The sequence below is a fragment of the Dendrobates tinctorius genome, unplaced genomic scaffold, assembly GCF_039654945.1.
Source record: "Dendrobates tinctorius isolate UK_male_01 unplaced genomic scaffold, ASM3965494v1 ptg000129l, whole genome shotgun sequence".
Classification (NCBI taxonomy): Eukaryota; Metazoa; Chordata; class Amphibia; order Anura; family Dendrobatidae; genus Dendrobates; species Dendrobates tinctorius.
The window spans coordinates 36,856,767-36,867,609 of record NW_027361797.1 but is presented as its reverse complement, the minus strand read 5'-3'; the positions used below and the strand labels follow the sequence as shown (position 1 = coordinate 36,867,609).

The 10,843-nt window shown below is 43.4% G+C and overlaps 1 protein-coding gene across 2 annotated transcripts in view; it reads right to left on the bottom strand.

The window, feature by feature from the left end:
- GPRC5B (G protein-coupled receptor class C group 5 member B) overlaps positions 1 to 10,843 on the bottom strand; it is a 90,127-nt gene that overhangs the window by 31,165 nt on the left and 48,119 nt on the right. The window lies entirely within an intron of this gene.

Below are 10,843 nucleotides of genomic sequence, written 5' to 3'. Positions count from 1 at the left end.
TATCGTGATAAACAGTTATCAACTATCAGATGCAGTGGCATGTAAAAGTTTTGGCACCCTTGGTCAAAATGACTTATATTGTGAACAGTTAAGCAAGTTGAAGATAAAATGATCTGTAAGGCTATGTGCCCACGTTGCATTTTTTATGCACTTCCGCTGCAAAACGCTAACAAAACTCATTCCCATGCAATTTTACGGGATTCCGCAGTTGCTGCGCTAATGCTGTGGATTTTTCAGCTGCAGAATCACATAGCGGTAAAATCCGCAGCATGTCCATTAATTCTGCGTTATTGCGGCGATTCTGCCACCATAGGATTGCATTGAAACGCTCACTTTACACATGTGGCTATTCCCACCATGCGTAAAGTGAGCGCTTCATGTGCGGATGGTACCCAGGGTCTGGAGGAGAGGAGACTGTCCTGCATGCCCTGGGTACCATATTCCTGTAAAAAATAGAATTAAAATAAAAAATAGGGATATACTTACCCTCTGTCAGCCCCCGGAGTCCTCCCGGCCCTCAGCGGTGCTGCCGGCAACTTACATTCCCAGGGATGCATTGCGCGAATGACCTCTGATGACGTAGCAGTCACGCGACCGTGACATCACAAAGGTCCTTCGCGCAAAGCATGCCTGGGAACGGAACATGCCGGGAGCGCCGCTGAGGAGATCGGGGGCCGTGAGAAGGGGAGAATAACCATTTTTTTTTTATTTTTACCATTCCATCTTTTACTATTGATGCTGCATAGGCAGCATCAACAGTAAAAAGTTGGTCACTTGTCAAGCACTATGCTTGACAAGTGTGACCAACCTGTCAATCACTTTTCCAAGTGATGCTTCAAATCGCTTGGAAAAGCGCAAGCATTCTGCAAGCTCAAAATGCTTATGTTTTGTGGGAAAACGCATGGGAATTCCGCGTGCGTTTTACCTGCGGCAGGGATTTGCGGAAATGCGGACAATTCCACAGCATTTCTGCAATGTGGGCACATAGCCTAAAAGGGTTAAAGTTAAACGACGCATTTCCTTTGTATTTTAGGAAAAAAAAAATTATGTAATTTTTGACAATTTAAAAATTACAAAAGGGAAATGGGCCAATGCAAAGTTTGTCAAACTTGGAGAATTGTGTGCTCAGAAAACTTTGACCAAGGTTTCAGACCTTAAGTAGCCTGTTAGGGTTTTGGCTTGTTCACGATCATCATTCAGAAAGGCCAGGTGATGCAAATGTCCCAGCTTTATCAAAACACAGCCTCCTCTTTTGCCAAAAACAGCAGCCATAGGTTCTTCTAACCAGCTGCCTAGCATTCTGGAAATGAAAATGGTGGAGGCCTGCAAAGCAGGAAAAGGCTATAAGAAGAGTTTTCAAGTTGCCCTTTACGCAGTTTGAAATGTAATTAAGAAATGGCAGTTAACAGTAACAGTGGAGGTCAAGATAAAGTCTGGAAGACCAAACAAAATTTCTGTGAGAGCTGCTTGTAGGATTGCTAGGGAGGCAAATCAGAACCCCCACTTGACTGCAAAAGAAATTCAGAAAAACTTAAAAACCTAAAGGAATTGGAGTGCTGACTTCAGATGTACGTAATTAACAAATTTATTGACCACAAAATTAAAATTTATACAAAAAAATCACACATAATAAAAAAGAGGACATGAAGAGGATACAATATCACCATGGAAAAAGCAACAGATGGGCAAGTATTCAATGATATTAGACAGATCAGAGTTGTGAGGAGGAAAAAGGTATGCAATATACTAATTCTATATGCCTAATGGCTTAAGTCACCACTCATATAGGTCCTATATGTTAACGAGCCTGCCGAAAAGGCAATGTACCAGCAAACTACATATAAATAAGGCCAGACTTGCCAGTCATGAGTCCTATGAGTTAATTAGCCACAACAATATAACAAACTGCATGTGCAAATAATCACAGGGAGAGAAGCTTACCCACAATAAAGTGCAAGTGCAGGGGTATTTGATACCCCTATGAAAAATCTAAAGCAAAACGCATGTCAGGGCTGTGCACTGGAATTTTGCACTTGCACTTTATTATGGCTAAGTTTCTCTAGCAGTGATTTATCGTTATATTGTTGTTGCGGCTAATTAATGAACTCATGGGACTCCTGACTGGTGCGTCAGGCCTTTTTTATATGCACTTTGCTGGTACATTGCTTTTCTGGCTTACTTTTTAACATTTGGGACCTATTAGTGGTGAGGTAGGCCATTGGGCATATATAATTAGTATACTGTATACCTTTTTTCCCCTCCCAAAACTCTGATCTGTGTAATACCGTGGAATTCTTGCCCATCTATTCCTTTTCCCAGGTTGATATTTTATCCTCTTCATGTTCACCTCTTTTTTATTATGTGTGATTTTTGTATAAATTTAATTTTATGAAGTATGCAAAAGAACATCTAAACAAGCCTGATGCATTAAGAAACAAGTCCTGTGGACCGATGAGGTTAATATAGAACAAAAGGTATGTGTGGAGAAACACAGAATTTCAGGAAAAGAACATCACGCCAACCATAAGCATGAGGGAGGATCAATCATGCTTTGGTGTTGTATTGCAGTCAATGACATGGGGAACATTTCACAGGTAGAGGGAAGAATTGATTCAATGAAATTTCAACAAATTCTTGATGCAAACATAACACCATCTGTAAAAAGCTGAAGTTGAAAAGAGGATGACTTCTACAAATGGATAATGATCCTAAACACAGGTCAAAATCCACCAAAGGTGCAAGCTGAAGGTTTTACAATGGCCCTCACAGTCCTATGATCCGAACATGATTGAAAATCTGTGTCTAGACCTGAAAATAGCAGAGGATGCAAGACGAGCCAGGAATCTCACAGAACTGGAGGTATTTTCCAAGGAAGAATGGATGAAAGTCTCTCAAACAAGAATCAAAAGACTCTACTACTAATATTAGATACAATGGTTTGTTTGCCTAAAATACAAAGGAAACGTTTCATCTTTAACTTTAGGCCTTTTAGCGATCATTTCATCTTCAACTTGCTTAACTGTTCACATTAAGGCTTTGCGCAAAAAACTCGCATTTTTGATGTGGTTTTTTCCGCGAGTCCCCAGACACATAGAAAATAGATAAAAATGCGGACTTTTCCGCAAAATGAAAGAGCATGCTGCGTTTTTTACCAGGAAAAAAAACACGTATCAATATGCACAAAGTGCAAAATGCATTAAGATGAATGGGATGCTTCTTTTAAGCGATTTTTAAGCATTTTTGCTGGTAAAAACGCTTAAAAAACGCTTACTTGGGCACACAGCGTAACAGTAACTTTGACCAGTGGTGCCCAATCTTTTACATTCCACAGTGTAGGCCCCCAACTCATTTGCAGGTTTTTTAAGTTGACTTTTTTTTGTTTTATGGTATCTTTGGAGTTTGTTTGTTTTTGGCCAAATCAACATGGATCATGACTTTAGTGGAATTTTTTTTTTTTTTTTAAAAAAGGTTTATATTTTTGTTCTTAACCGGTTTTGCAACTTTTTAGCACAAAAAGGTCGCTCGTTTAGCACAATGGTGTGAAAACTACACAAAATAATCCTGGAGTAGTTTTGCATAAAAATATTGTGACCCTTTTTAAAAAGTCACATGTGATGAATCGCACTAAAAACATCTGGAAAGCATAAACTCTGGCAACAATGGAAAACTGTAAAAAAAAAAAAAAAGCAAACAGAAAAAGGCACTTTAAAAAAAGCAGTAAATAAAAATATGAATATGGCGCAAAAAAAGGACCAAAACACACAAAACTAGGTAAAGGAGGGTACGAATATTTATAATGAGTTGGCCCCATAGTGTCTATGGCTGGCCGTACAGAAAATACATACACTACATTTTCAGCTGACCATAATGTAGCACAAATCTACATCCCATCGATGGAAACCAAGACCATTGACTTAAAGCTTGACGTCTGACAATCATGAATGACGAGTTGTTCACAAAACATCTGTCAGGCAATGATCTCCAGATAAATATCTCATATCTATGGCCAGCCTAACCCTCATCCAAGAACATAGAGTTAAGCCATCTTAGTCCAAAAGGTATCCCTACCAAACCCCAAAAACAAACTTGCCTAATCCTTACCAATCAAGAGATCAATCAAGAGACCCACAGCCTAGTTAGTAGCTAGATGTACATCCTCTTGATCGGTGGGTACCAGGTAAGGTACCTGCAATCTAAGTGTAAACTCAGTGTTCAACAACTGGCCAACAGGGAATAGGTCAGCAGGTTTTTCTATGTAAGCTGAGAACAGCAGGGGGGCAAAGATCCTGATTCCAGTGATGCGTCACTTACTGCCCTTGCTCGTTATTGTTTTAATAAAATTGGTGTTTTATCAGCAGGAGATTATCACTAAAGGATTAGTTGTCTCATGCCATGCAATTCTCCTGCTCTGTATAACCCCGCCCCCAACACTGACTGGCAGGTCTCTGCCTATGCAGTGTACACAGAAACCTGCCAATCAGTGGTGTTGGCGGGGTTATACAGAGCTCAGCATTTCAGAGCACTGCTAGATCTGCAACAGAGAAAACAGTGATTTTTATTAAAACTGCACCCAGCAGCTCAGTAAATGATACATCACTAGAATCAGGGTCTCTGCCCCTACGTCATACGGCTCTCATTTAACATAGCAAAAACCTGGAGGTAGATTCCCTTCAGTCTAGACCAATATTAGAACATTCATCTCAGCGTAGCTAAACATTTGTGTACTGTTAACCCTATTTTAGTCGGTTATGGGTCTTATGGTGCAGTTCAGACCTGCAGCTCTAATGCACCAGAATAACTGTTAAATTCAAATATGTCATTTATATTAAAAAAAAAAAAAAAACACAAAACGTTTTCTTTTTGCAGTGCCGTCAGTTTGATACACCCATGACATAGTAACAGTGCCACGACAGCTATCATTTCTGCGTTCGGTTGTGTTCTCCGTTTCTTATGTGACCTTGACTTGGCGCGGCAGATAAATCGATCCCATCCATAATGAATAGTGCCTCACATAGAGCTGACATTAACTTTCTACGCAAATGCAGTTGGGAATTCATTAGTTACCAGGACGTCAATAACAAACGACGCTAAATAAACAGAACTTTGTAGCCTTATTTTAAAGGAGAACGTTATATAAAAGGCCTGTGTGAACACGACAGATGCAAAAAACTATAGACTGAGAAATAAATTAGGCTATGTGCACACGCTGCGGTTCCGCTGTGGTTTTGGCCCTGCGGAACCGCAGCAGTTCCGCAGACATGGTACAGTACCATGTAACCCTATGGGTTTTCAAAACCGCTGTGCTCACGCTGCGGTTTTGCTGCGTTTTTTTTTTCCGCAGCATGTCAATTGTTTCTGCGGATTCCGCTGCGGTTTCACACCTTTAACATAGTAGAGGTGTGAAACCGCAGGGCAAAACCGCAGCAAAACCGCAGGTCACTTTACCTGCGGTTCCCCGGGAAAAAACCCGCAGGTGAACCTGCAGCGTGTGCGCATAGCCTTACTAAAAGAGGTTTGTCCCCTTCCAAAAAACTTGTGCCCATAGGCTCAGTTATATTCGGAGACTCCTCCCAACTCCACCACTGCCCTGACCTGTGTTGATTGGCTGCAGCGGTGAACTCACATCAACAGTGATGCAGCCAATTACTGAACTCGGCGACTATCGCTGTAGGGGACTTTTTTTTTTTTTTTTTTTTTTTTTTAACATATATCTCAACCTATGGACAAAAGTTTGTTGAAAGAAGGCAAAGCAACCCCTAACCCTAAGCCAGGAGCTATTTAGGTCCTATTTCACCACCATGACAAAACGTCCGGCTTGTAACTTTAAGTAATAATAGTATTGATAAGTCATTAGGAAACAATCCTTTTTTAGAGGCTTTTGGACAACAATTGAGTTAGCCCTCCTGTATCCATAATCTCTGCTCTTTCTTCATAATGTTAAAGGAGATGTGCAGCATCAGGAAAAAAAAGAGGCTGGTGGGGGGTATAAATCAATAAAAGAAGCATTACATACCCATTAAATCAGTCGTTTGGATGCTTCAATCTAGTACTGTTTACTGTTCTGCTGCAATGATGTCATTTCTACACATCTGTCAGCTGCAGCCAAACACTGGCCTCAGTGATTGGCTGCAGCGGTCGTGTGCAGCCAAGTAAATATGGAGGGGCTGCAGATCTGGGAAGTTAACAGATAAGTGATGCATCTTTTCTAATTTTATGAAACCCCCTCACCTTGTGCCATTTTTTTTTTTTAATTGATCCCAAACAATCCCTTGAAGGCCGGGGTCAGACTCGCACGTCAATACCCGGCACTGCCGCTGACCCTCGGATCGGAGCATTCAGCTTCATGCATTTCTATGCAGCTGAGCGCTCAGATCCGAGTGCCAGCGGCAGTGCCGGGTATTGACGTGCGAGACTTAGTTTCTCGCAAGTCTGACCCCGGCCTAAGGGCTCATACTCACTTGTGAGAGACTCGCACGATTCTTGTGCGAGTCTCTCGCATGAAAACCTGACACTGCTGCCGGCACTGGCACTGGAGCGTGCGGCTACATGTATTTCTATGCCGCCGCAAGCTGTGCCAGGTTTTCACACGAGAGACTCGCACCAGAATTGTGCGAGTCTCTCGCAAGTATGAGCCCTAAGTAAGAAAAAAGGAGTGTGAGTAATGTTTGCATTTTTAGGGCTTTAAAGTAGATTAGTTGTGGTAGAGCTTTGATTGTTTTTTTTGTCCATTTGGCAGTCAGGACAGTATTTTCCTGTAGTTTGTGGCCAACTGGTCCTTCACCAGCTAACATCGTATACACTATAGCAAAGTGTTATTACACACTTGGATATAACAATGCCAGGTGCCTTCTGAGCTGGATCCATCAAAAGTGTATAATAAATGCTGCTAGATAAGTATTGCTAGGGTATACGATCACTTGCTGGGGATCCACTTGCCTGGACCTTCAACACTCAACTTAGATATCTGTTGGCCGAACACCTGTTAGGATGACAGCTGTCTATTTGACTCCCTAATGGGGAGAGTGGAGTCAGCAGCTGCTGGACATTTCTGGTGACGGCTTATATCAGGCAGAACAAAGGATCAGGTGGTTAAATTCAAACTAACCGACCCCTTTGTTTCCCAAAATCATATGTCTTAGTCTTATATGTATGGAGGCCTTTGGAATGGAGGAAGAAAAAGCATCATACTGCACCTGAAATGTTCTATAAATGTCTGTTTCTGTTCCTGGTGTAAGGATCTCGGTTTTAGGCGAGAGGAGTCTGTGCTGCACTTTATCTACATGCTCAGTAGTGACCAGTGCTGTGGAGTAGTAGTGGAGACGAATCTGTGCTGCACTTTATGTACATGCTCAGTAGTGACCAGTGCTGAGGAGTAATAGTGGAGATGAATCTGTGCTGCACTTTATGTACATGCTCAGTAGTGATCAGGGCTGGGGAGTAATAGTGGAGATGAATCTGTGCTGCACTTTATGTACATGCTCAGTAGTGATCAGTGCTGGGGAGTAATAGTGGAGATGAATCTGTGCTGCACTTTATGTACATGCTCAGTAGTGATCAGTGCTGTGGAGTAGTAGTGGAGATGAATCTGTGCTGCACTTTATGTACATGCTCAGTAGTGATCAGTGCTGTGGAGTAGTAGTGGAGATGAATCTGTGCTGCACTTTATGCACATGCTCAGTAGTGACCAGTGCTGGGGAGTAATAGTGGAGATGAATCTGTGCTGCACTTTATGTACAAGCTCAGTAGTGATCAGGGCTGGGGAGTAGTAGTGGAGATCAATCTGTGCTGCACTTTATGTACATGCTCAGTAGTGATCAGGGCTGGGGAGTAATAGTGGAGATGAATCTGTGCTGCACTTTATGTACATGCTCAGTAGTGATCAGGGCTGTGGAGTAGTAGTGGAGATCAATCTGTGCTGCACTTTATGTACATGCTCAGTAGTGATCAGGGCTGGGGAGTAGTAGTGGAGATCAATCTGTGCTGCACTTTATGTACATGCTCAGTAGTGATCAGGGCTGGGGAGTAGTAGTGGAGATCAATCTGTGCTGCACTTTATGTACATGCTCAGTAGTGATCAGTGCTGGGGAGTAGTGGAGATGAATCTGTGCTGCACTTTATGTACATGCTCAGTAGTGATCAGTGCTGTGGAGTAGTAGTGGAGATGAATCTGTGCTGCACTTTATGTACATGCTCAGTAGTGATCAGTGCTGGGGAGTAATAGTGGAGATGAACCTGTACTGCACTTTATGCACATGCTCAGTAGTGACCAGTGCTGGGGAGTAGTAGTGGAGATGAATCTGTGCTGCACTTTATGTACATGCTCAGTAGTGACCAGTGCTGTGGGGTCGTAGATGAGATGAATCTGTGCTGCACTTTATACACATGCTCAGTAGTGACCAGTGCTGGGGAGTAGTAGTGGAGATGAATCTGTGCTGCACTTTATGTACATGCTCAGTAGTGACCAGTGCTGGGGAGTAGTAGTGGAGATGAATCTGTGCTGCACTTTACGTACATGTTCAGTAGTGATCAGGGCTGGGGAGTTATGGAGATCAATCTGTGCTGCACTTTATGTACATGCTCAGTAGTGATCAGGGCTGGGGAGTAATAGTGGAGATGAACCTGTGCTGCACTTTATGTACATGCTCAGTAGTGACCAGTGCTGTGGGGTCGTAGATGAGATGAATCTGTGCTGCACTTTATACACATGCTCAGTAGTGACCAGTGCTGGGGAGTAGTAGTGGAGATGAATCTGTGCTGCACTTTATGTACATGCTCAGTAGTGACCAGTGCTGGGGAGTAGTAGTGGAGATGAATCTGTGCTGCACTTTATGTACATGCTCAGTAGTGACCAGTGCTGGGGAGTAGTAGTGGAGATGAACCTGTGCTGCACTTTATGTACATGCTCAGAAGTGACCAGTGCTGGGGAGTAGTAGTGGAGATGAATCTGTGCTGCACTTTATGTACATGCTCAGTAGTGACCAGTGCTGGGGAGTAGTAGTGGAGATGAATCTGTGCTGCACATTATGTACATGCTCAGTAGTGACCAGTGCTGTGGGGTAGTAGATGAGATGAATCTGTGCTGCACTTTATACACATGCTCAGTAGTGACCAGTGCTGGGGAGTAGTAGTGGAGATGAATCTGTGCTGCACTTTATGTACATGCTCAGTAGTGACCAGTGCTGGGGAGTAGTAGTGGAGATGAATCTGTGCTGCACTTTATATACATGTTCAGTAGTGATCAGTGCTGTGGAGATGAATCTGTGCTGCACTTTATGTACATGCTCAGTAGTGACCAGTGCTGTAGAGTCGTAGTTGAGATGAGTCTGTGCTGCACTTTATGTCCATGCTCAGCAGTGAGGCAGTATTCCTGTTCATGGTCCACCTAATCTCTACCAAAACCACACTTCCATAATACCACAGTAGAGATCTTGCAGGTCCTCCAGGTTGGTTTCCTCCATATGATACTGCCCAGAAGGTCCTGCTGGTCATCTATAGAATAATCTACTGCGCAGGATCTAGTAGCGGTAGTAAATTGGTGGATCATGAAAAGACCATCTGGGGAGGAGAGGGTTAGAAAATTGACTCTACCAAACTGAGGTAGATCAACCCTACGTATCATTGTGTTATAAGGGGGTTTGACATTTTCAATGTTTACTTGAATTGGCTCTGTGTCATCCTTGCCTTCAAGAGACCGCCATAGACAACACTTAACCCTACGAATGCTTTCTTCTCAAGCTGAAGAACACTAGTCAAAAAGTGAACTCAAATCCTATGCTTTTAGAATAGCAAGCCATTGCCTGGCTGCCCGCCTATTGATATCCTATGCATGTCAAAAACAATGGACCATATGGGGTGTGACAGGACCTAATAAGTGATGCCACTATTTTGGATCTATAATTCAAAATGGCTACCCCCTTGGTGGTCATTTTTGGGTCAGATCCACGGCAATTAAGCTTTCTACTAGAGCTCTGTGCGGCAGTCTTTCTCCCTGACAGATTGTGCATCATTTATAGGAGGATTTTATTATAAGATATTTGTAGGATGTGGTTTCTGAAACCAAATCAGGAGACATACAACTTAAATCCTTTCAAGCTGACATTAGGGTGTGTTCACGCTGAGTTTTCTATTTACTGAGTTTTATAGGAGCAGAAACTCTCCAATTCTCCAACTAAAACTTGTGGTTTTTGAATTCCTTGTGTTTTTGTATCTACTCCCAAAACTCAGCAAAACAACTAAACACACTCTTAAAGGGAATCTGTTACCAGGTTTTTGCTATGTAATCTGAGAGCAGCATGATTACAGGGGCTGAGACCCTCATTCCAGTCATGTGTCACTTACCGGGCGGCTTGGAGTCATTTTGATACAATCCGTTTTTTCTGCTGCAGATCTAGTAGTTCTCGGAATACTGAGCTCTGTATAACCCCACCCACACCACTGATTGGCAGCTTTCTGTGTACACTGCATATTAACACAGAGCTGCTAATCAGTGCTGGGGGCGGGGTTACCGGGGGCGGGCTGGGCCGGGTGGCAGAGAGGCAAATGCCCCCGGGCCGCTCCCCCAGCACCTGTACAGAGCCGACCGCACAGCAAATTGTGGGCAGCCGTGCCCTCTGCTCTGTACTGTGACGCCGCCGGCAGCAGACAGCCGCCCGCGTCAAAGTCTATCAGGCCGGGAACTGTGCACGGCCGTCACCTTGACGGCTGCTCAGCTCCCGCACTCTCCGGCTGTACTTCTGGGTCAGGTGTCGGGCATGCGCAATGACGTCATCGTGCACGCGCCCACATGTCCCGGACGACGCTGAAAGCAGAGGCGCTGCTGGGGAGCGAGCCGGCAGTGATGTAA